The sequence below is a fragment of the Bos javanicus genome, chromosome 22 (assembly GCF_032452875.1).
Source record: "Bos javanicus breed banteng chromosome 22, ARS-OSU_banteng_1.0, whole genome shotgun sequence".
NCBI lineage: Eukaryota > Metazoa > Chordata > Mammalia > Artiodactyla > Bovidae > Bos > Bos javanicus.
This window is the reverse complement of record NC_083889.1, coordinates 46872425-46897879: the sequence shown is the minus strand read 5'-3', so window position 1 is coordinate 46897879 and position 25455 is coordinate 46872425. Positions and strand designations below refer to the sequence as shown.

The 25455-nt window shown below is 43.2% G+C and overlaps 1 long non-coding RNA gene across 1 annotated transcript; it reads right to left on the bottom strand.

The window, feature by feature from the left end:
- Nucleotides 1-9972: 9972 nt before the first annotated feature.
- On the bottom strand, nucleotides 9973-24620 carry LOC133235304 (uncharacterized). Its single transcript, XR_009732528.1, has 3 exons — nucleotides 23461-24620; nucleotides 12176-12374; nucleotides 9973-11468 (listed from the first exon to the last, which is right to left on the bottom strand). It is a non-coding gene; the product is annotated as an uncharacterized LOC133235304 (long non-coding RNA).
- Nucleotides 24621-25455: the final 835 nt, after the last annotated feature.

Genomic DNA, 25455 nt, shown 5'->3' with positions numbered 1-25455 from the left:
AAAGAAAAGAAAAAGCCGGATCCTCAACGCCCCAGGGGCTCAGAGAGGAAGCGCTCCGAGTACGCCCGAGCGTGTGGGGTTAACGGATGGCGTGGCTACGCGCCGAGGGGTAGCGGGGCTCAGCCTCAGGTGGTCCCTTGAGGCTGCTCGAGTGGCGCTAATTGACCTGCTGTTTTCTTTATTTCCTCGTTAATAGCTTTTCTTCCCCACGCCATCTGGGACCCCAGGAGGAATGTCCCATCTCCTCCCGCAGGGCACATCCCGACTCTCTCCACCTCTTACGCATTTGGTCGAAGACCTGGCTTTTGGGACCGGGTCCCTAGGGTCCCGACATGTGAAGCTGCGGCTGCCGTGCAGGCTGGGCGCAGGACCCCGGAGACGGGGTGCACAGGGAGCCCCTTGATGGCAGCAGTGAGCCTTTCTGGGAGCGCCCCGGGCCCCGCCCCTCGCCCCTAGGTCTGGAGCTCCCGCAGCAGGTGTGTGTGTGAAGTCCCCCAGCAGTTCCAGAATTGGAAGCGCCATCCCTGGTTTTATTACAAGAGAGGCAGAGCTGTTAACACCCCATAAAATGCGGAGACGGGCAGCAGGGCGACTTCCGCCAGCCTTGGACTATTCTCTGATGGAGGGAACACGTCCTTCCTGAGCACCTAATGGGCGACAGGCTCTGACGGGCTCTGAACTGCTGAGCTATCACTCTGCCTTAGCCATGGGAGTGTGACTGGTTAGTGTCTTCCCCACACTCCTGCAGGGGAGTGCATTACAGCCCAGGGTCAGAGTGAAATGGCTCAGGGAGGTCAGCAATAGCTCCCGGCTTCCCTGGGGACCACTCCTCAGATTTTCTCTTGGAGAATTCCCTTCCCTTACTCCCAGCAGGTTGGGATGGACGTTACAGCATCCTGACCAGGGGGAGGGGCGCTCAGTTGATCTAAATCCATCAGTACATCCCACCCCTGGCCAAAGGGATTGGGTCAAGGAGGGAGTGTGACCAGCATAAGCCAATCAGGACCAGGTCCAGCGTAATGGCTCCAGTGTTGGAGGAGAAAAATAAGGAAATATTGAGACTAGAGGCTGAGGTTGGTGGGGAGAAGGCCACCCCTGAGTGACAGTCAAGGCTTAATAATTTTATTTTAAGCCACCCACTTTTTTAAATGGAGGGAAATTCAATATCCTTATCATAAATGACAAAACAGTATTGTCTTAAATGAGTATATTGAAAGTAAAGCCATATTATTAAATTCTCGTTTGATTGTTTTGCTTTGCTACAGTCATTGAGCCTGGGGCTCCTTCTCTCTTCAATCAGATTCTAGAGAGTTATTAGATGTCAAATGAGGCTTTCTCCTGAAGTAATGTGAAGAATTGAAAGATAATCAATTTAATAACATGCCTACCTTTCACTAAAATCACCTCACAGCTGCCCTTGGTATGTTTCCCACGTGTGTAGTGATGTTATCTGTACTCAGTAGATGAAAGACACACATCCAACCTCGGGGGTTCTAGAAAGACTGCTTTATGAAGGATCTACTGGAGATAAGAATTTTCCTCCCTAAGACTCAGAGAGGTTAAGTAACTTGCTCAAGGCCACAGAGCTAGTGAAGAAGCAGGAATAGAATCATGACCCTTAATGCTCTTTTCATTAAACTCTCTCCTCCTGGGAAAAGGAGAGACTCATTGGAATAACAATTGAGTGCCTGGCACTGGGCCTGATATTTAGGGGCATTCAATAAATATTTGAATATATAGTTACTGAGTTTTTTTTTTTTTTTTTTTTTAATGTGTCTGGCATTGTTCTAAGTCCTGGTGCACAAACAAATAGTTCTTGCCGGAGCTTAGAGTTTATTGAGAAAGTCACATTAATCAAATATTATATAAATAGTAAAAGTAATAAAAAAATATATTTTACTATATAGTAGATAATCTAATTAGATAGATCCTTGTATATAATTGAAGTTCTTTTTCATTCATTGAGTCGTCACGTAATGTCTGCCAGATACTAGACAGAAATATATTTGTTGTTGTTTAGTTTCTAGGTTGTGTCCAGCTCTTTTGCGATCCCATAGACTGTAGCCCACCAGGCTCCTCTGTCCACGGGATTTCCCTGGCAAGGATACTGGAGTGGGTTGCCATTTCCTTCTCCAGGGGATCTTCCTGACCCAGGGATCAAACCCATGTGTACTGCATTGGCAGGAGGGTTCTTTACCACTGAGCCACCAGGGAAACCCACAAAAATATATTTTGTTAATTTTTTTAGGAAAGTGATTTAGCTTCTTTGACATAGATCCCTCTTCTGTATATTATGAATTATGAGCTAGTAGCCTATGCTAAACATTGGGCGATGCGGCGAAACTTTATTCAAACCTGTATCTTACGCATTTTTGGTGCTCAAAAGTAAAACAAGTAATTCTGTAAAATGAGAATGTACATTTGCACCAAAGACCAATTGTATTTGCATTTTAGATGAATCAGTCCATAATCCCACCATACCCAAATGGTAGATTTAGAAAACAAGACAGGACTTCCCTGGTGGTCCAGTGGTTAAGAATCTACCTGTCAATGCAGGGGGCACGGGTTCGATCCCTGGTCCAGGAAGATTCCACATGCTGTGGGGCAACTAAGCCCTTCTGCCACAACTCCTGAACCCGCACCTTACAGCCTGTGCTCTGCTACGAGAAGCCACCACAATGAGAAGCCCATGCACCGCAACTAGAGAGTAGCCCCGACTCGCTGCAACTAAGAAAGCCTGTGTGCAGCAACAAAGACCCAGAGTAGCCAAACATAAAATAAACAAACAGATGAATAAATAAGAAAGCAAGAAAAAGGGGGATGAATAACCTTCCTAGGATTTCTCAGCTGGTTGGCTGTGCACGAGGCTTGGGTGGTCTCACTGTCAAAGGCTCTGCTCTGTCACCCAGCTAGGGCAAGGATAGGTGGAGAGAACAAAGGTAAGGGAGATGTGTGGCCTAGGACAAGTCACTTCTCTCTGGGTTTAGATTCTTTCATTCAAGGACAGGACACTGAAGGACAGTTCATTCTTCTAAAGTGCAGTTGGCCAAAGGGGTCTGCAGGCCAAGAGCACAGGACTCTTGAATGATGCTGTCTTCTCTGCTCGGCCGCTCGCCTGACAAGGAATTAACCCCTGGGGACTTCTGCTTCCTCTGACAGTACTTGTCTCTATGCAACAGAGTTGTCTCCAGGGCTTGGTGAGGTCACTGAGGAAGCAGGCAGCACAGTGGACAGTAAGTGCTCAGTGGACATTAGCTATTGCTACTGTTTTTCTAAAACTTGTTTTGTCTTGAATAAAAGTAGACTTTTGCACATGGTACTTAGGAGGTTGGAAGCATAGGTCCTTCAGAACACCTGCCTGACAGGTGCAGGACACAACAGACTGTACACTGCTGTTCTGTACTCTGCATTGTTAAGAACTGGTTGCTGTGTGGTGAAACTCTCTCAGGCTTTCCTTAGTTTTGGCCTTTTAGTTGTGGATGATGGTTGCATGGTGACTATGAGGATGAACCAAGCTCATTGAACCTGCTTTCCTCTAGTTAAGAACTACTGATTCTGTGTGACGCTATGGACTGTAGCCCTCCAGGCTCCTCCGTCCATGGGATTCTTCAGGCGAGAATACTGGAGTGGGTAAGCCATGCCCTCCTCCAGGGGATCCTCCCAGCTCAGGGATCTAACCCGCATCTCTTCTGTCTCCTGCATTGCAGGGGGGTTCTTTACTACTAGGGCCACCTGGGAAGGCTAAGAACTGCTGAAGATTTGCATAAATCTCTCCAGGGGCTGATACAGCCTTCAGCCCACAGTTGGTTGCTTTGTCTTTCAGCGTAAGAACTGTGATTGGATGCCCTACCAGACCCAGCTCCCAGGGGAGTTGGAATGGGTTGTTCCCCTTCCCTAGAGGGGCCAGAGTCAAGAGTCCAGCCTGGCTCCCACCCTGCACGGCCCCAGCCTGTGTTCCCACTCATGCTCACAGGGTAAATAGAGAGCAGACTCTCTTGGCTCCTGGGAAGAGGCTATGTGGCTGGGGAGAGGAGAAGTTCTCTGTGAGAACATGGGCCTTGCTGTACATGTAGGTTGACTGTAACTTTCAAATACGTAAACATTTAGTATATGGGCTTCCATTTATACTCTTGGTTTACACCCATACTTTTGGAACCTGGCTGCCTACCACCACCCCCTTATCCCCCACCCCCAGTAAAACCTAATGGGCCTTTTAAACTTCCAGGAGGTATAACCTTAAAGTGGAAGAGACAAAGAAACAGCATTTCCGTTGTGAATTTAATGTGATCTCCTCCCCTCCAGCTCCTGGTACCGACTGCCTGGACAGCTGACTGGATTAGCACATATATTTTAGCATGGAGACCATATCATCTGAAACAATTCTGAGTCACCTGCTAAGCTGAGCCTCACATTTCAATATGAATATGTCCACGGGAGTGATGCTCTGCCATGCATGAATTTATTAGCGTATTAGTTATCTATTGCTGTATAAAAAAATTTCCCCAAAGGAAATGGCAACCCACTCTAGTATTCTTGCCTGCAGAATTCCATGGACAGAGGAGTCTGGTGGGCTACAGTCCCTGGGGTCGTAAAGAGTCGGACGCGACTGAGCGACTAACACAACACAGTGACTTAAAAGAACAGCACTTACTGGGACTCCTTCGGTGGTCCAGTGGTTAAGAGTTCCCCTGCCAATACTAGGGACACGGGTTCGACCTCTAGTCTGGGAAGATTCCCCATGCTATTGAGCAACTGAGCCCGTGCACCACAGCTACTGAGCCTGGATGCTGCAACTCCCGAAGCCCACGCCCACAGAGCTCACGCTCCGCAAGAGAAGCCTGCGCACGGCAAGGAAGAACAAACCCCGTTCACTGCAACTAGAGAAAGCCTGCGCCCAGCAACGAAGACCCAGCACAGTCAAAAATAAATAAGTTATAAAAACAAACAAAAAAGCATTTACTGTCTCATCTCACTGTCTCTTACAGGCTGGGGCTGCAGTCATCTTAAGGCTGGAATTCAGAGGGTCCCGCCTCCCACACTCTCTCACATGGTGGTTGGGAGGATTCAGTTTCCTGTGGGCTACTGAGCGGAGTCTCAGTTCCTCGCTGACCATTGGCTAGAGGACATCCTTAGTTCCTTGCTGTGTGGGTCTGTCTCCAGGGCAGCTTGTTTGATCAGGGTTGACTGAAAAAAAGGAAAGCATGACCTAAAAGTTGAGAATTATGCTTTGTTTGGCAGACAAAACTGAGAACGCAAGCCCTGAAGACAACCTCTCACATAGTTCTGAGGAACCGCTCGGAAGAGGTAAGGGAGGAGCCAGGATATAGAGGAGTTTTGCAACAGAAACCAGGTAGTCAGAACATCAAAAGATTACTGTTAATTAAAGAAAACCAGACATCTCAAGTTAATGAATTTAGCAGTTTTCTACCTATGAGAATATGCAAGAGTCTGGGTTCATTGAATTCCTTTGATACGCACCTTAACTGTGTAGGGTGAGTATCCAGCTTTTTTTTTTTCCACCCTGAATCCCCTCAGGGAGCAGCACTAGGGGCAGCTGCAGGTTTGATGGCTGCAGCATCCTTTGTTTACTGATAGTCCAGGCAACAGTCTTAGTCCACCAGAGGCAGAGAGAAGAGGCCTGTGAGCCAGAGATGTAGTCTCTTGTAAATTGCTCTTAGCAGTGACATGCCATCACTTTAACCACATTCTATGCCTTAGAAAGAAGTCACTAGGTCCAGCCTCTATCCAAGGGAGGAGATTACATAGAGTATGAATTCCAGAAAGCAGAGCTGACTGGAAACAATAAGAAGGGGCTGACTTTCCCAGTTAATTAGTTCTGACCATTCACTCATTCAGTCTAGAGTTTTCTAGGCACTGGGCATTGGCCTTCTTCAACTCATAAACACTAAACTGGTTCATTTCAGTTACTTAGAACAAAATTTTATGTTACAGGAGGAATTTTTAAGGATTAGAAATTCAGATTAGTATTATCGCCACTTTTGTGACTTATAAATCCCCATTCTCTCAGAGGGGAATCACATTAATCAATTCTCATTTTCATGCAATTTCAGAGAATTTCAGAAAATTCTCTTTTTGATGAAAAACAAAAATGTTTCAGATTCACTCTGTGAAGCTAAGGCATTTACTAAAGGAAAAACACAACTATATACATGACAGGCAAAGAAGGGGAGAAATTTTTAAATAAATAAGATGATGTAGGTTGATTCACCTAACCAAATTATGGTTATTTCATTAACTCTTCAATTGAATTCCAAATCCTCATTCTATTTGCTGAGGTAAATTTGTTTAACATGAAGCCTTGACATCCTTTAAAATAATTATGCTTCTAAATGAAAGTTTAATTTTTAATCATTTGCTTTGCTAAAATAGCAGCAAATGAGAGGATAATATGACAATTTAAAGGAGTTCCAATAGATCCCTTGGAACTGAGACAGGAATTCTTCCTGAGTGCTACTGACTAGCAGAGGAATTTTAAATATGGTAATGGGACTACTTCCTCACAATGTTTGCTTGTTTGATGGAAGTTAAACTGGAGGGAATTAGAAGTCCACAGAGGTGAAGGATCAGTCTTTGACCTTAATGGGCACTGCCTTTTTCTCTCCACTCTGGCAGGTCATCCCCTCCAGTGGACCTCCACATGCAAGATTCAGGGCTTCACAGTGCAAGTCCCATTATGAAAAAGAGCGAATCCCCAGCAAAACAGTATGAAAACCAATTTCATCTTAGAAGGCAAGAGGCAGGTGAGACTGGGTATTTGCAAATAAAGGAGTCTATGCAACTCCAGTACACTTGCTTGGAAAATCCCATGGATGGAGGAGCCTGGTGGGCTGCAGTCCATGGGGTCGCTGAGGGTCGGACACGACTGAGCGACTTCACTTTCTCTTTTCACTTTCATGCATTGGAGGAGGAAATGGCAACCCACTCCAGTGTTCTTGCCTGGAGAATCCCAGGGACGGGGAGCCTGGTGTGCTGCCATCTCTAGGGTCACTCAGAGTTGGACACGACCGAAGTGACTTAGCATAGCATAGCATAGCATGCAACTGATGTGGCAGGTTATTTTAACTTTTGGCTAAGGGACTTGATTGGCGTTTATTAGCTTTTTAAATCACTGGGCAGCAGTTGAATAAAAGGCCTGCCCAGTTCAGGTTAGGAATGCAAATTCATTTAAGAGATGCTTTTAACTAGAATTCCCAAACTCAAATGATTAATGAAAAACAAAGCATCTCTTAATTAATAACTCTGTAGACGAGGGGTCTTTTGTAACACAGTTTTGCAAAGAAGCAAGATTTTTTTTTTCTCTCTCTCTACAATTCACAATTGTACTGATTCTCTTTACCTGCTCACATCCTCCATGGCGTCTCAAGGCAGAGGACACAATTTTCAATACCACATGTTCTTTTCTTCTCCTTGAAATAAAATGAAAAAGGGATAAAAGGGAAACGTACTTGTGTTTCCATGTTGTCAGGCTGCTTCGAGGCATTGAGCTCAGGGGTGAGGGCTCATTTTGCAATGGCCCTGACTTGTAATCCATATTTTGTTTGTTTGATTAACTGTCTCTGGTCCTTTTAAAGCCAGTGAGAGTGCAGTGACATTCACGGTAGTCAGAGTTGTTAGGAGTTCATAAATGATTTTTTTTTAAAGCTTACTATCGTTCTTTATTGCACAAACAATCTTATAGCACTGTTAATATAAATTAAAATGAAAGAAAAAGCAGACCTACTCAAACTTTTTTCATTTTCCAAGTTCCCTCCCAAATCCCAGTTATTTCCAGAAGTAATTTTTCACAGAATTATAGTAGTAGGCTAGATAAGGCTTTGCATTTTACTTTTAAACTTAAGGGGTCATACACATTTTATTTTACTCTTCACAATTCAAATGTTAATGTCTGCATAATATTCCTTTGAATATAGTGAGACCCCAATTCACCTAATCACTTTTCAATTCTGCACATTTAGATAAAATAAAGCATATAGATATTAGTATATATATATTACTATAAAGAATATTTTTATTGAATAATTTAAAAAATTCTTTTGAATTATTTTCTTGGTATAAAGTCCCCGAAGTGAGGTAAAAGAGTATGAATATTTTTACCCTTTTTGTTGTTATTGTTCACTTGCTAAGTCATGTCTAACTCTTTGTGACCCCATGGACTGCAGCATGCCAGGCTTCTCTGTCCATCACTTTCTCCCTGAGTTTGCTCAAACTCATGTCCTTTGACTCAGTGATACCATCCAACCATCTCATCCTCTGTTGCCCCTTTCTCCTCTTGCCCTCAAATTTTTCAGCATCAACATCTTTAGCATAGCCCAAATCTGTATCCTTAATGAGTTGTATCATTTACACTGCAATTTTTGACCATGCATCAGTTTTACCAGTTAGCACTGGGACTTCTCATTCAAATCTTTTCCTTCTTGAATGGCTGAAAAGTGGGTGCATTTTGATATCATTGTATCATTCTCTCTCCGTAGATAAATGGAAGTCTTTGCTCTCTGGGGAAAGAAGCAACATAAGGAAAAATATTTAGGCAGCTCAGCATAATTTAGTTTTTCATGTTTCCTCATGATCTTTTGGGCCTCCCCTGCGGCTCAGTGGTAAAGAATCTGCCTGTAGTGCAGGAGCCACAGGAGATGTGGGTTTGATCCCTGGGTCAGGAAGATCCCCTGGAGGAGGGCATGGCAACCCACTCCAGTATTCTTGCCTGGGAAATTCCATGGACAGAGGAGCCTAGTAGGCTATAGTCCATAGGGCTGCAAAGAGCTGGACGTGACTGAAGCGACTTAGCGCGCACACACACACTTTCTTTTGTCTGGTTTTAGCTGGGATGTTAGAAGTGGAGGCGGCCACAGCTGAGACTGAAGCAGGTTTCTGTGTTGCTGATCCTCAGTTACTTGTTGCCCTGTAATTCTCATGTCTCTGCTTATGCTCTTCATGTAGCCTGGAATGCTCTTTCCTTCTGTCCCCACTTTAATGACTGTGGTAAGAAGAATTCTGAAAATGGCTCCCAAGATTCCACTGCTCTAATCCTTGGAGCCCACTGATATAATTAGGCAAAAAAGTAAAATAAAACCAATAAATAATAAGTGGTAGCTAATCTTCAACGTCAAGGTCCAAAATATCCCCTCCCTGAAGTTTCTCTGGATTCATATGAGGCTTCATAAATCACTTACATCTTTATGCTCCCATAGGTCCTTTCTTATATTCTCTGGTGTCCCACTTAATTAGTTCTGATGTTTAGCATAGCCATTTGTGCCTTTTCCTCTCATCTGAGAGCAGGGACCATGATTTATGAATATCCACATTCCATAAGTCTAAGACAGTTCCCACCCTTGAGGAGGTACCCATCAAATGAACGAATGAATGAATTGTAATCACAGATATATCAGAAACAAACAGACAGAAAGCACTCTCTCTCTTAGTGTCCTTTGGTAAGCAGCTGTAAAGTCCTATACTCTGGCCTACATGATCCATATCATCTGTTTCAGCATCTCAGGTAATCTGACAAGCAAAGGCCGTATACACAGGCCTTGAGCAGAAACCTTCTGGGCAAAATGAGAACAGTTTTATGAAAAACACGGCGCTGGTTGTTCAGGAAGCACACAGATGCTAGCCGGGCTCTGGAAGAATCCACCTAAATCGGATGTTCCCTTGACCTTCCCCTTCTGTCCAGCATCTAGACTACACATGAAGAAGCCCTCTGTGTGTGGAGGAGGCATCTGTCAAGCATTCTTGAATTTGCATCTCCTGCAAGCAGACTGGCCTCTGTCCTGATTTTGTTAGTGTGATTGCTGAAAATGGAGTGGTCTATTAAAAAGTAATGGTCGCCACCGCCTGATGGATCTGCTTCTTGCAACATTAGTGTCACCGTGATGTATTAGCAGAATCTCCAAAGTGGAAAGGCATGTTTCCACAAAGATTTTGTGTAAACATAAATTCACTTGTAAACGTTACTCATTTTCCTTTTATTTTTTATTTATTATCCTTTGATATTTGCCATTCATCTTTCAGCACACATGTGGCCCTCACTGGCAGGCTCTGATAAGCGACTCTGGGAAAGAGCCAGAGCATTCTCGGGATTGTCTTATGCCCATGTTTATTCTACTTTTGGTTGCTTATAGCAGGGGAAAAGAAAAAAGAAAAAAACCTACAAGGCAGGATCAAGTAACCTCATTGGGCTAGGAAAGCTCTGAGGGGGGTTTCTTTTTATTAGAAAGACGTGTCTGTGTTGTGATGTGAAAACTTCCTGCCGTTGGGGTATTGGGGTAAGGGAAGTAAAAGAGATGAACAGGCAGAGCACAGATTTTTAGAGCAGTGAAAATACTCTGTACAATATTATGATGATGGATATGTATCACTATGGGTCTCCCAGGTGGCTCAGTGGTAAAGAATCTGCCTGCCAATGCAGGAGACCCAGGAGATGTGGGTTCTATTCCTGGGACAGGAAGATCCCCTAGAGGAAGAAATGGCAACCCACTCCAGTATTCTTGCCTGGAGAATCCCATGGACAGAGGAGCCTAGCAGTCTGTAGTCCATGGGGCTGCAAAGAGTCGGACATGACTGAGTGACTGAGCATTCACACATAGACAGCACTACACTTTAGATCAAACGCATAGAATATGAACACCAAGAGGGAACCCTTATCATTCTGGCATGTGATATTGATAATGGAGGAGGTACAAGGGTAGAATGTGTGGGTCAAGGGTTATAGGGGAAATATCTGAACTTTCCTCTCAATTTTGTTGTAAAACTAAAACTGCTCTTAAAAACAAACTCTTAACAACAACAACAACAACAGCAAAACAACAAAAAACAAGCCTTCTGTCTTCATTTCATCTTTCACTGAAAAACTGAATGAATGTTTCTTTTGTTGCCTCCCAACAGCTAGAAGAACCAAATCAAGAAATGAATGATTTTACCCACTAAGGCTGGACTCAATAGCCTAGATAGCTGGACTATGATGTGTTTCCAGGGATTGCGACCAAAACACTCTTTCCCTCAAGGCCATTCCATCAAGGATTTTATAACATGCAGTTAGCTGGAGATAAGGTTTGTCTGCCTGGGACAGGACATTAGGAAACTTGCCCAGTGGGCCAACAAGCTTGCAGGACCCAGAGTCCTAAGAGACTGGGTTGCCATCAGGAGAAGAGCCAAGGCTGATTAGTTCAGAAGTATCAGTGATCTGGGCCTTTGAATGGAAAGAGACAACACACACCAATGAGGACCCCTTCTCCGTGTTTGTGGAGCCCTGTTTTCATTTAGTCCTGGATCTATCGACGCCCATCTGTTGGCTTTGTCTGCCCGGGATCCATTCCATCTTCCGCTGGTCGCTGCTCTCTGATCTTCCCTGTGATCTTCCCTGTGGGAAGTTGTGTTCACTGGTCTCAGATTAAGATTTGGGTGAAGTTGACTTTGGCCTTCTCAGGTGGCACTTGCAGTAAAGAACCTGTCTGTCAATACAGGAGACATAAGAAACACACACTCAATCCCTGTGTTGGAAAGATCTCCTGGAGGAGGGCCTGGCAAACCACTCCAGTATTCTTGCCTGGGAAACCCCATGGACAGAGAAGCCTGGTGGGCTACAGTCCATAGACTTACAAAGAATCAGATAAGACTGTAGCGATTTAGCACATACGTGCAAAGTTGACTTCACCTCTGACCTCAGGGCTGGGCATGTGACCCAGACATGGTAAGGAAAGCAGTACACTCTTCCAGGCTAGCAGAGATGGGTGCACGACCTGGTCAGTAGACATTCAGTTACTATATTTTGGATGGGTTAAGAATTCAGCCTTCTATATGTGGAGGACTTTCTTGGCTGCATCATGTAGAAAGCTCCCTAACAACAATATTTATTTTATTATGCTTAATACTTGTTTCTTTTTGTTGTTGTTTTCAATATTAGAGAATTTGTAATGCGGTTGAATTAACACACACAGTACTGGAGCAGCCTTGGGGGTTAAAGATAGTTAAACCAGCTGGGAGAAGAATTCATTGTCTAGCTTAATATTCAGAGATATGTGAAAGCAGGGGACTTTTAGTGGTTGAGCACTCTAAGATAAATGAACCTTGTAAGAAATTGCAGACTGGTGTCCACTGGATTGCTTCAACCAAATCTAGTTAGCTGTAAACATCATTAGCTTAAAATGTTTTCTCTTACCCCTGTTGTCTGTGATAAGATGGGCCTCCTAAAAGAGAAAGTGCTGTTCTTTCACATTTGAACTCCTTCTGGGGGTGTTAAAGCTAGCTGAAATCAGGCTTCCTGCAAGCTACATTAAGCTTGTGTTCCTCCAGGCCAGAAGGGAAATTGGAATGTCTCTCCCGACTTTAGAGGTTCCAAAGGCAACGTAGCTTTCTTCCTAAAATCAAGGTTTTAATAACAAAAAATAAGATCTATATCAGTCAACTTGTATGCTGGTTTAAACACAATCTTTCCTCTCCCCACTTCCCTCCTCATCAAATGCATTATGTTCTTGATGTCCAAGATCAAGATTTGCAAAATTTAGATGTTAAACTATGAATCTGGCATTGTGTTTAGAGATGACACTTTTTGCAGTGAGTTCTTTGGTGGTTTTCTCAAATCATTCTTTAAACTGTCACTTTATGGAATAGCTCAAGTTTCTTTAAGCAATAACATTATTTTAAAAATTAAAAAGAGGGACTTCCCTGGTGGTCCAGTGGTTAAGACTGAGCCTTCCAATGCAGGGGGTGAGAGTTCAGTCCCTGGTCAGGGAGCTGGGATCCCACATGCCTCACAGCCAAAGCACCAGAACATAAAACACGCGATACTGTGACAAATTCAATAAAAACTTAAGAAATGATCCACATCAAAAAATACCTTTAAAAAAATTAAAAAGAAAAATAGTGATGATGGAAACTGTTCTGGATTTAAAGACCAGATTTTAGAAAAGAAATGGTTAGTTGGACCTTGGGTGGATCCCTAAGTTCAACAAATAACTGCAAAAGTACATTTTGGGAATCAATAGGGGAAATTTGAATATGGTCTAAATATCAGATGATATTAAGAAGTTATAGATAATTTTGTTACATGTGAAAATGGTTTTGTGGTTTTGTGAAAGTGAAAGTATTAGTTGCTCAGTGGTGTCCAACTCTTTGAGCCCACCAGGCTCCTATGTCTATGGAATTCTCCAGGCAAGAATACTGGAGTGGGTAGCCATTCCCTTCTCCAGGGGATCTTCCTGATCCAGGGATCAAACTCAGGTCTCCTGCATTGCAGGCAGATTCTTTACCATCTGAGTTAAGATGTCTATTTTTTAGAAGTGCTTGCCAAAGAATTTAGGGATGAAATGTCACGATTACTAATTTATTTTTAAAATGATGAAGCAAAGATATTTGTTCAATCTAGGTTATGGTTACATAAGGTTCACTAAATAATTCTCTATTTTTTAATGCATGTTTGAAATATAATACAAAGGCTTTTTTGAAGGACAAATAACTTGTCAGCAGATTCCTTTCCTACATCTATTTTAAGAAACCAATATGGGCACCATCTCTGATGGAAACTATAGAAGAAAACTCCAAATATAAGTCAGGTAGATTTAAATTAGCTTTAAAATATATTCTCTGCTGTTGGAATATAAAATTATGCAGCATTTATAAGTAAAAGTTCATGAAGCTCTCTTAATTCACCCATATTCTGTGGGTGGGTGGGGATAAATGAATAATAAAAGCTTTGCCTGTTGAAGGAAAAAAAAATTTCAACTCATAAATTGAGTTCCATGAAAATTATTTAAAGTACTTGTAAGTATAATAGGTTCAGCAGAAATAGTTCTCATTTGCATGATAACATTTCCTATAAACGTACAGAAAGTAATATATAGTCATTGTAAAAAACACAGATAATCCATAAGAAGAGAAAAATCTCCCACAGCTTCACTGCCTGTTATTAACATGTTGATATACTTCTATCTAGTTCATTTTCTGAGCATGGGTATGTACCTATCTGCTTCTTCCCTCCCATCCTTCCTGCTCTCTTGCTGATCTCTTTCTCACTGTTTCCCTCCCTTTCTCCCAAACCACCATTAGACGGGGAAATAAAACCAGAAACAAGAAAAGTGGCTTCATCCAAGTGTGGATTCTACTCTAAAGCACTTCACTCTGTGGAAAAAAAAAGTCATCTTTACTTTAGTAGCTTACGGTATTTTTAAAATAAGTTTTTAAGGAATCTCATATACATGAGTGCTCAGTCACTCAGTCATGTCCAACTCTTTGTGACCCCATGGACTGTTTAGCCTTCCAGGCTCCTCTGTTCGTGGGATTTTCCAGGCAAGAATACTGGAGTGGATTGCCATTTCCTTCTCCAGGGTATCTTTCCCGCCCAGGGATCAAAACCTCGTCTCCTGGGTCTCCTGCACTGCAGGTAGATTCTTTACTGCTGAGCCATCGGGGAAGCCCATATATATATAGGTGATTAGCCCTTTATCTGAGAGATGAGTTGGAAATACTTCCCTCCACCAGTTGTCATTTTTAAGTGTTTCATAACTTTATTATTGCAATTGATCATATTTATGAAGATTTCATAAAGTTACAAATAGCTATAATACAAAAAGGCAGTTATGAACAATGCAACATAGTCCATCAGCATCTCTTGATAATAACAGTAGCATTGCTGGGCAACAATATTGCACAGAAACATCTAATAACTATATATATTTTTTAAAAAATAGAGGCATACTTTACACACAATAAAATGCATAGGTTTTAAGCACTCGGTTTTATGAGTTTTAGCAACAGTATTCACCTATGCAAACACCACTCAACACAAAAATGTGGATCATCTGCATTATCCCAGAAAGTGTCTTTGTGCCCTTTCTAGACAATTACCCAATGCCTCATGGCTGGGCAAGCATTTTCTGATAGATTAGTTTTATTTTTTCCATATTTTGGAATCATTATAGTGTACACTGTTTTGTATATTATTCAAGCATAATGCTTTTGAGGTCCATTCATGTTGTCTGTTGCATATATTAGTAATTCATTTTTAGTGCTGAGTAGCATTCCAGTATATGAATGTACTGCTTTTTAAATTTTTATTGGAGTATAGTTGATTTACAATATTATGTTAGTTTCAGCAGTACAGCAAAGTGAATTCATTTTACATATACATATATTTCATTTCAGTTGAGGGGGAAAATGTTCAATGTTGTCAAATTAATGTTAATTATTCAAGTTCATTGGAGATTAGGTCTCATGCTCCTTAACTTCAAACATTAAATATATGATTTGTAAAAATCTACTACAGAAAAACTGACCATGTTTATTTGACCACTTAGAGTATTTGACTATTTAGGCTATTACCTGATGAGGTACCCACTCCTCACCAGTCCATGCAACTGGAAATACGTAGATGCAAAATCATGATTGAACGAAACAGTCATCCAACGAAGGGACCTCTATACTCTCTAGGGGCTTTCCAGTTGGCCCAGTGGTAAAGAATCTGCCTGCCAAGCAGGAGACGCAGGAGACACTGGTTTGATCCCTGGGTCGAGAAGATTCCCCTGAAGAAGGAAATACCAACCAACTCCAGTATTCTTGCCAGGGAAATGTCACAGACAGAGGAGCCTGGCAGGCTACAGTCCATGGGACTGCAAAGCGTCAGACATGACTTAGCGACTAAACCACCTCCACCTACACTCCCTAAATGAGCCGAGGATGCAGAGTCCTCCATTCTCAACAGGAAGTTATGTTCAGTGCTTCCTACCAACTCTAGTGCATGGTGAGAGTGAGAGAGCAGAGAACCATTGACAAAGAGCGCTTAAGACAGCGGCTACTCTCATCCACACTTACATTTGCCTTTGGAATGTATGTGTGTTTAAACAGACCGAGTATTGACTTGGCCAAAAAGTTCATTTGGGTTATGGAAAAAAAAATAAATAAACATTTTGGCCAACCCAGTGAGTGAAAGTCGCTCAGTCATGTCCGACTCTCTGCGACTCCATGGACTATAACAGTCCATGGAGTTCTTCAGGCCAGAATACTGGAGTGGGTAGCCTTTCGCTTCTTTGGGGGATCTGCCCAACCCAGGGATTGAACCCAGGTCTCCTGCATTGCAGGCAGGTTCTTTACCAGCCGAGCCACAAGGGTAGCCCCAAAGTGAAAGTCACTCTGTTGTGTCTGACTGTTTGTGACTCCTTGGACTATCTTGGTCAACCCAATATGAACCTTGGAGAAGGAAATGGCAACCCACTCCATTACTCTTGCCAGGAGAATTCCATGGACAGAGAAGCTTGGCGGGCTTCAGTCCACGGGGTCACAAAGAATAGGACATGACTGAGCCCACACACAATATGAACCTAAATGACTTTTATCCTATTTAAAAGTTAGTTTATTTTCCAAAGTGTACCTTATTGAATACTGTGAGAGCTTACTGACTGGCACTGGGGGAAGCTGACCTGGGATGAGAAACTGAGGGTGGATCATCCAAAAATTGGCTTCAAGCAGAGAGTTTACTGTATTTGAAACCTGATTATTTCATGCAAAATTTTAAATAATATGTTTAATATGTAACATAGCAGAAAACCATTTACTTTTTAATTACTGATACTAATAGTTTATGGGAGAAGGCAGTGGCAACCCACTCTAGTACTCTTGCCTGGAAAATCCCATGGACGGAGGAGGCTGGTGGGCTGCAGTCCATGGGGTTCCTAAGAGTCAGGCATGACTGAGTGACTTCACTTTCACTTTTCACTTTCATGCATTGGAGAAGGAAATGACAACCCACTCCAGTGTTCTTGCCTGGAGAATCCCAGGGACGGGGAGCCTGGCGGGCTGCCGTCTATGGGGTCGTACAGAGTTGGACACGACTGAAGCGACTTAGCAGCAGCAGCAGCACTCAGAGTTTATATACCTTTTATCTCCCAAACACAGTCATGAAAATAAATGTTTTAACATGTGAGAGATATTTACACAACTGCAATTCAACATTTTAAAAAACCATTGTCATCAGTGAAAACAACTGAATGAGGGGAAAGCCACAAATGAACTCGCTGTAAGAGCATTGGGGGCCACTCTCTGGCTACACTGCCATCTGGTCCTGCCAATGTGGTCATTTTCTCAACTCAGAAAACATGTATCAGTTCCTCCTGATTTGATATCCGTTCCAGCTCTGAGGAGTGACCTCCCACCCCACCTGCCCCCACCAGACGCTCATTCATTAGCACTGATGAATCTTCCTTTCCGACCGCATCATGATTTTGAACAATGGGGTGAGACTTCCCTGGTGGTCCAGTGGGCTAAGACTTCATGCTGCCAATGCAAGAGGCTGGCATTTGACCCCTAATCAGGGAACTAGATCCCACATGCAGCAACTAAGGGTTCTCAAGCCACAACTGAAAAAAGATCCTGTGTGCTGCCATGAAGACCCAGCTGAAAAAAAGAAAGGTGATGACATGCATATCATCTTTTTGGAACATCTGTGTTGCTCGGATGCTGCCTATGCTAATCCTTCCAGACATACTCCACTCACTTTCTACACTCTCCTTACTCATACTTCTGCTCTCAGGCTTTCTGTAGGGATTCAAACTGCACCAAAGTGCTGAAAGTAGAAAGCGGAATGTTTCCATTCAACTTCCCAATCCTGTCTTCTAGAGGGAACCAGCGTTGCTAGTGTAGCATATGACTCTCCAGTTTGTTCCATGCGTACACACTGAGAAGGTATCCAGTATGATATGGCCTTACCTACACTTACACCTAGGGGGCTTCCCTGATGGCTTAGCAGTAAAGACTCCACCTGCAATACAGGAGCCCCAAAGACTCAGGTTCCATCCCTGGGTTGGGAAGATCCCCTGGAGGAGGGCGTGGCAACCCACTCCAGTATTCTTGCCTGGAGAATCCCCATAGACAGAGGAGCCTGACATGCTATAGTCCATGGGGTTGCAGAGTAGGATGCGACTGAAGTGACTTAGCATGCACGCATACTTACACCTATACCTTACAGCCACATATTTTTAAAAACCAGAAATGGGTTTATACTGCACATGTTGTTCTACAACCTGTTGGTTTTTTCCACTTGACACTTCCACTTGTTATGGGCCACTTGCCATGTGGGCATGGCAGTACATGGAAGTCAGATTTTACCCTTTTTAATGGCTTTATGAAATTCCATTATGTGATGAACTGTGATTAAGTTAACCAGTTCTCTTTGATGGACACTTAGAAACCTTGTTTTTAAGATATTCACAAAGAAATGAATTCAATCCTGGAAGGACCTTGTCCTGTGTCTCTAACCCCCAGAAGGCAGCACTGCCCTCTCCGAAAATAGGCAACTTTAGATTCAGATAATTAGAAGGTGTGCTGTGTGTGAACACTTTCTGCTCTTTCTCCACTTGGCTTGATGTTTTAAATGTAAAACAAAACCAGAATAGTAGGCTTGGCATATGTTGCAGCTGTTCATTTAAGGGCTCTTCATTGCACACAAGCATTCTTCTGCCTGGAGAATAGTTGCCGAGAAGCTGTGTCACTGAGTGTGTGAGTGTGGGTGTGAGGCCACTGTTCACCAAGGACCAAGTCAGAGCTGGTTTAAGGAATCCCCTTAACTGAGCGCCAGATCTGCTTTGCCTTAGGATAGATTGTTTTGCAGACCAGATAACTGTGATGTGATGAATGCTGCACTCACACGCACACATATGCACAGTCACACTCACACACACACACAAAGCATCACATCTATACACTTGCATACACAATCACTTCCACATGCAGGCACTCACAGACTCACATACACAGGCTTGCACACCCACCCACTCACACAGTCATACATTCATATCGAGATATTCTGCACATATACACATACATGTGCCAGTATGTATACACATACATATACATGTGTATATGTGTATATATATGGTCATAATGTATATATATGTATATATGTGCAGAATGTCTCAATACAAGTATGTAATTTGTATATATTTATAATATATACAATGAACACACACATACACATAGAGAATCACTTATTCAATAAAATGTTGTGGGATAACAGAGCATTGCAAATCAACTATACTTCAACTGAAAAAACAAAACAAAACATGGAATCATTTAAATAAACATTTGCCCTGCTTTCCATGAACAACAAGTTGAGGTTCCCAGCATGCCAGGGCTTGGGGTTGAGGATGGGCAGAGGAGGGCTGGAGGAACCCTACTATGCTGTTGGGGGGAATGTAAATTGGCAATAGCCACCATAGAGAACACTATGGAAGTTTCTTAAAAAATGAAAAATACAGCTACCACAGGGGCTGAGAATCCTATTCCTGGGCGTATACCCAGAGAAAATGATCCTTCAAAGAGACATACACACTCCAAGGGTTGTTGCAGCACTCTTTACAATGGCCAAGGCATGGAAACAACCAAAATTTCCATCGACAAATAAATGAAGAAAGAAATGTGCTGCATATACTCAATGCACTATCACTCAGCCAGAAAACAGAATAAAATCATGCCATTTGTAGCAAACATGAATGGACTAGGAGATGATCACACTATGTCCAGTAAGTCAGACAGAGAAAAACAAATGTCCTTGATATCACTTATAGATGGGATCAAAAAACTGATACAGATGAACTACTGTACAAAACAAAAACAGGCCCACAGACTTAGAAAAGAAACTTAGACTTACTGAAGAGGGAAACTCAGTCCCCACCCGAGTAGGAGGGGAACAGCCGCTTCTAACGTGTGTGGGCCAGAACCTCGCCAGGTTTGGGGAAGCTGCTCAATGGCCAGCTGGTCTTTCCAGGTCCTTCCTCTGGGATAGTCCTTGCCATTGGCCAAGGACAACCTTCTCAGAGTTGGGGACAGATCTTAGAGAGGAGACGTTTATCACAAAGTACCCACATACACACCCATTGCCTTCTATGTTGGGAATCCAAGAGCTCTTTTCAATTCAGGGGAAGGGTTAGAAATGTTTTAAAGGGTCATCTAGTTTGGTGGGATTCACCAGAAGCTGCCTTAATGCTTGCTCTATGCAAGGAGGTTTGGCACAGTGAACCCGACACTGTCTTCGGGGATATCTTTTTCAAGGACTGCATTTCAGGCATCTTCAGAATATATCTTCTAAGAGTGGAATGCTTCTGGCTCACGATGTTCTCCCTGGGACATGTCTACACCCTGAACACCATTGTGAAGCTGGAAATAATGTCACCAGTGTACAGTAAATAGAATTTTGAAGATGACAAGTACATTTCTTTCCTCTAATAGCTTAAAAAACACCATTCAGGAAGGCATTCTCATAGTGTTTTTAAACTTTCGAGTTGTCTTCCTGTCTCTATTTTCTTCCTCCAACCAGTATCCTCCCACAGAGATGTGACTGAGCACTTCTCCCCAGAGAAACAGTTTCCCTGATGCTCTCCTTAGCAAACCTTGCGTTTTTTCAAAGGCTCTGTCTTGGGTGAGGTGGATGAAAGAGCTTGAGGAAGAAGGAAACAGGGAGAAAGGAATTTCAAGCTGACACAGGTTCTTGTCATTTAGTTGATGTATATTGAGCCCCCATGACATCAAAGTCCTTGCTGACATCATTATAATATTAATGATAAAGATGGGCATGTCCCATCCCATGGGGCAGACACTGTGTAAACAAATAAATCACTCCATCATTAGTGATAAACGCTAGGAAGAAAACTGAAGCAAGGTAAGAGCACAGAGGTGTACGAGTGTGTGTGGATGGGGACGTGTGTGTGGATGGGTGTGTCTCTGTGTGTGTTTCTCCTTTATAGGGGTGGGGGAATCAGGGAAAATTTTCCCCAGAAAAGTGACATTTAAGCAGAGACCTGAATACAGTGAGAAACTGTCATCCAAGCAGTGAAAGTTGCTCAGTCGTGTCCAACTCTTTGCGACCCCATGGACTATACAGTCCATCCATGGAATTCTCCAGACCAGCATACTGGAGTGGGTAGCCTTTCCCTTCTCCAGGGGATCTTCCCAACCTAGGAACTGAACCCAGGTCTCCCACATTGCAGGCGGATTCTTTACCAGCTGAGCCAGAAGGGAAGCTCATCCAGGCAGAGGTCACAGCATATGCAAAGGCCCAAGACGGAAAGTCACCCCAAGGAGACGGGCTAGAGCCCAGTGAGCAATGGGGAGAGAGATGAAAGTGGGACTGAGAGAGGAGGGCGGCCGTCAGGACCGTGCGAGCCTTGGCAAGCAACCTGCATTTTAATTAAAAACAGAAACCACTGGAGGATTTTGAGCAGGGGAATGACTATGGTTTGATTTTTGTTTTTGAAAAGATGGCTCTGGCTACCATGGGAAGAAGGAGTGTATTTGAGAGGGGTGCAGGGAAGCAACGTCTTTATGGAGGATGGGCAGAGCAGGGTGGGCTGGGCAGTGTGGTGGCAATGGAGAGGTGGGTTCTGTGTGAGTGTATATGTGTGCATGGTGATGGTGAAGCAGGAAGCTTTGGCACTCTGAGTTAAGAGTAAGGCACACTTTTTTGGTAAGCCAGGAAAATAGCCCAGGTGTGGAAACCTTGCTGTATGTGCAGAGTGGAAGCAGTAATGAACATTTGTTGAATTCTTAGCTGCATTGTCCCGCTGCATCTTTATGTCTGTGTGAGGTCTGCTCTCTGGTGCTATCGTTATCCATCTTTTGTGGTTGAGAAATCGTGGCTCAGAGAGGTTGGGTAACTTGCCCAATTCTCACTGCTTATGTGAGGGGGAGCCACGACTTGAACATAGGTTTGTTTGAACCCGAAGTCCATAACGCCACCAGGCTCTACACATTTCTTGTAAAAGAAACTGCATGCTTGCCAGTGGTGGTCCATGGCCACCAGCATCAGCATCAGAATCCTCTGAAGGGCTTATTAGAAACAAAGATCCTCCTCTACCTACTGACCCAACTTGAACCTACTGAATCGCAATCTCTGAGGGTTTGAGAACCACCTCTGGAGGGCATCACGGACTCTAAGTGTCTCTCACATTCCATCCCAACAATGACTTGCTCCACTCCAGCCCTGGCCCCAGTGTCTAAACTGTTTTAAGAGCTATTAACATTTGTCTTCTTACTGCTTTGAATAAGTAATACATCCACAAGACTCAAAAAGCAAAATGGTTTAAAGTGATAAGCATGTGAAATGCCACTCTGAATCTTGTCCCCATCTACTCTGTCCCTAATTTCCAACAGGGAGTAACTAATGGTAGTTTCTTGTGTATCTTCCATTGTTTTCTTAAGCAAATAAAAATATGTATTCTTATTTTCCCTCTTTCTTACAGAAAGGCAATGTCATACATGTTGTTATGTACCTTGCTTTTTCTTTTTTCCTTGCTTTTTATAAAGAATTTAATATACTCAAGATCTTTTCACATTTACATGTAGAAAGCTTTCTCATTTTTAAAACTGCATAATATTCCACTGTGTGGGTGCACACAGTTTCTTTAACCAAATATGTACTGATAGCCAGTTGGGTTGGTTCCAGACTTCTGCTTTTAGAGATAATGTGGTGATGAATAACTTCATATGAACATCATTTAGCAATTGTAAGACAAGTTTCCAGAAGAGGGACTGCTGGGTCAAAGGTTAAAGCATTTGTCATTTTGCTTCTTCAAGGTGAACCATTTTGTATCCCGACCAGCAACATCATAGCCTTTCACTGGTGTTTCTAATATAGAGTAGTAGATCTTCACCCCCTTTTACCATTCTGATATGAAGTTCTGAGACAATATAACCTACTCAAGGTCAGAATTAAAACAAAAAAATTGGTTTTCCCTGGTGGTCCAGTAGTTGAGCACACCTGCCAATGCAGGGGACACAGGTTCGATCCCCGATTGGGGAAGATCCCATGTGCTGTGGGGCAACTAAGCCCATCCACCACAGCTACTGAGCCTGTGTTCTAGAGCCCATGGCTGCAACAGCTGAAGCCTGCATGCCCTAGCGCTCATGCTCTGCAACAAGAGGAGCCACTGCAATGAGAAGCCTGTGCACTGCAACTAGAGAGGGGCCCCCACCAGCTGCAACTACAGAAAGCCAGCTCACAGCAATGAACACCCAGCAGAATCAGAAATACATAAAATTATTTTAAAAAATCGATATGATGCTTCATCTTGTAATATCAAAGATAAATAAAAGTATTTATAATAAAATAAAAAGCATTTCACTATGAGTGCTCATGGACTTGCCCCTATATGCAGGCTGGTTAGGAATTCCACACCCCAAGTGTAGACTGACATAGAGGGGCTCTACTGGTGACCTGGGACCCTGAGCACAGCTACAGTTGGAGAAGTGCTTTTCCAAAATGGTAAAACACAAACAAACAATTAACCAAAGCCCTCTTGCTAAGATTCTGAACAAAATAGAAGACAATGTTCTTTTTATTTATACTACAGTTGCATTCCTGGAAAATTCAGTTTTTTAAAACCATGTAAAAACTCCTTTATATTTACATATAAAATAAATAAGTTCTAGAATCAGGTGATTATAAGCAAATTTTTGTCCTACCTGAATGTCCAGTGGGTCCTTTGAGAGTCCAATGGGACACGGAATAATTCCTCCTTGTGTGGGACTGTCCTGTTCCCATCCAGGAAGTGCCAGTAGGATTCCAAGTCACTGTGACAAATAGAGAAAGTCCCAACCATTCAATAGGCCCTCTCTGGCTCTGAGAACAGCTGCTTTTGGGTCTCCTCTGGAATCCATTCCTTAGACCAGGATTGGGTGAGCATTTCTAAAACTTGCACCTCTCGTATTTCATCATGTTCCACTTCTGCTTAAACCCTCCTTAAACAGAGTCTGAAGTCTGTCAATGAAATGTTTATTGGCTAGATTCAAAGCTTCAAGGAGAGTTGGGTGTGGAAATATAGGCTTTTGGGCAAAAATGACAAGTAGGACCTGATGCCTGGGGCTGCACTTGGCATAGCTGAAGCCTTTCTTGGTCCCTTGTCCTGATGTAGCTGCACAAACCCTCTGCTTTGGTTTGGAGACCCTCCTTTAAGTGGCTGTGTGTCTTCGAATACTTGGCTAAACCTTTCTGGGCCTCTTCTGTTAAATCAGAGTATGGGACTAGACAGCTGGCATTAATTTTTGTGTTTCTGGAAAGGATGATAGAGTTCGAAACCAACAGGACTTCAAATTTATGACACTTTGAGCTCCAATTCTTATCAATATCAGATAGTTTAAACATTGTTTTTTGAGAGAGAGTAGGAAGTGTTTCCACAGTTTATTGTGATCCACACAGTCAAAGGCTTTGGCACAGTCAATAAAGCAGAAATAGATGTTTTTCTGGAACTCTCTTGCTTTTTCTATGATCCAGCAGATGTTGGCAATTTGATCTCTGGTTCCTCTGCCTTTTCTAAAACCAGCTTGAACATCAGGAAGTTCACGGTTCACATATTGCTGAAGCCTGGCTTGGAGAATTTTGAGCATTACTTTACTAGCGTGTGAGATGAGTGCAATTGTGCTGTAGTTTGAGCATTCTTTGGCATTGCCTTTCTTTGGGATTGGAATATGGTTTTTCCTGTGGTCATGTATGGATGTGAGAGTTGGACTGTGAAGAAGGTTGAGCGCCGAAGAATTGATGCTTTTGAACTGTGGTATTGGAGAAGACTCCTGAGAGTCCCCTGGACTGCAAGGAGATCCAGCCAGTCCATTCTGAAGGAGATCAGCCCTGGGATTTCTTTGGAAGGAATGATGCTAAAAGCTGAAACTCCAGTACTTTGGCCACCTCATACGAAGAGTTGACTCATCGGAAAAGACTCTGATGCTGGGAGGGATTGGGGGCAGGAGGAGAAGGGGACAGCAGAGGATGAGATGGCTGGATGGCATCACTGACTCGATGGACGTGAGTCTGAGTGAACTCCAGGAGTTGGTGATGGACAGGGAGGCCTGGCGTGCTGTGATTCATGGGGTCGCAAAGAGTCGGACACAACTGAGCGACTGATCTGATCTGATCTGAGGAAGTGTTTCGGAGAAGGCAATGGCACCCCACTCCAGTACTCTTGCCTGGAAAATCCCGTGGACAGAGGAGCCTGGTAGGCTGCAGTCCACGGGGTTGCTAAGAGTCGGACACGACTGAGCGACTTCACTTTCATTTTTCACTTTCATGAAGTGAAAATTCACTTTCATTTTTCACTTTCATGCATTTTTCACTTTCATGAAGGAAATGGCAACCCACTCCAGTGTTCTTGACTGGAGAATCCCAAGGACAGGGGAGCCCAGTGGGCTGCCATCCATGGGGTCGCACAGAGTCGGACACGACTGAAGTGACTTAGCAGCAGCAGCAGCAGCAGCAGGAAGTGTTTAGTGGGATCTATTTTAAATGCATTGGATGCAATGCTCTGTTTAAGATGGTCCGTGTGTAAGTTACAAATGCTTAAGACGCTATGATTCTGGGGGGCTGTGAATTCCTGTGCCAGGGTTCCTCTCCAGGTTCATCTCTAGCTGCCCTGAAACGGCTGCAATGTTCACCTGCATACGGCTGGCTTTCATCATAAATTGTTG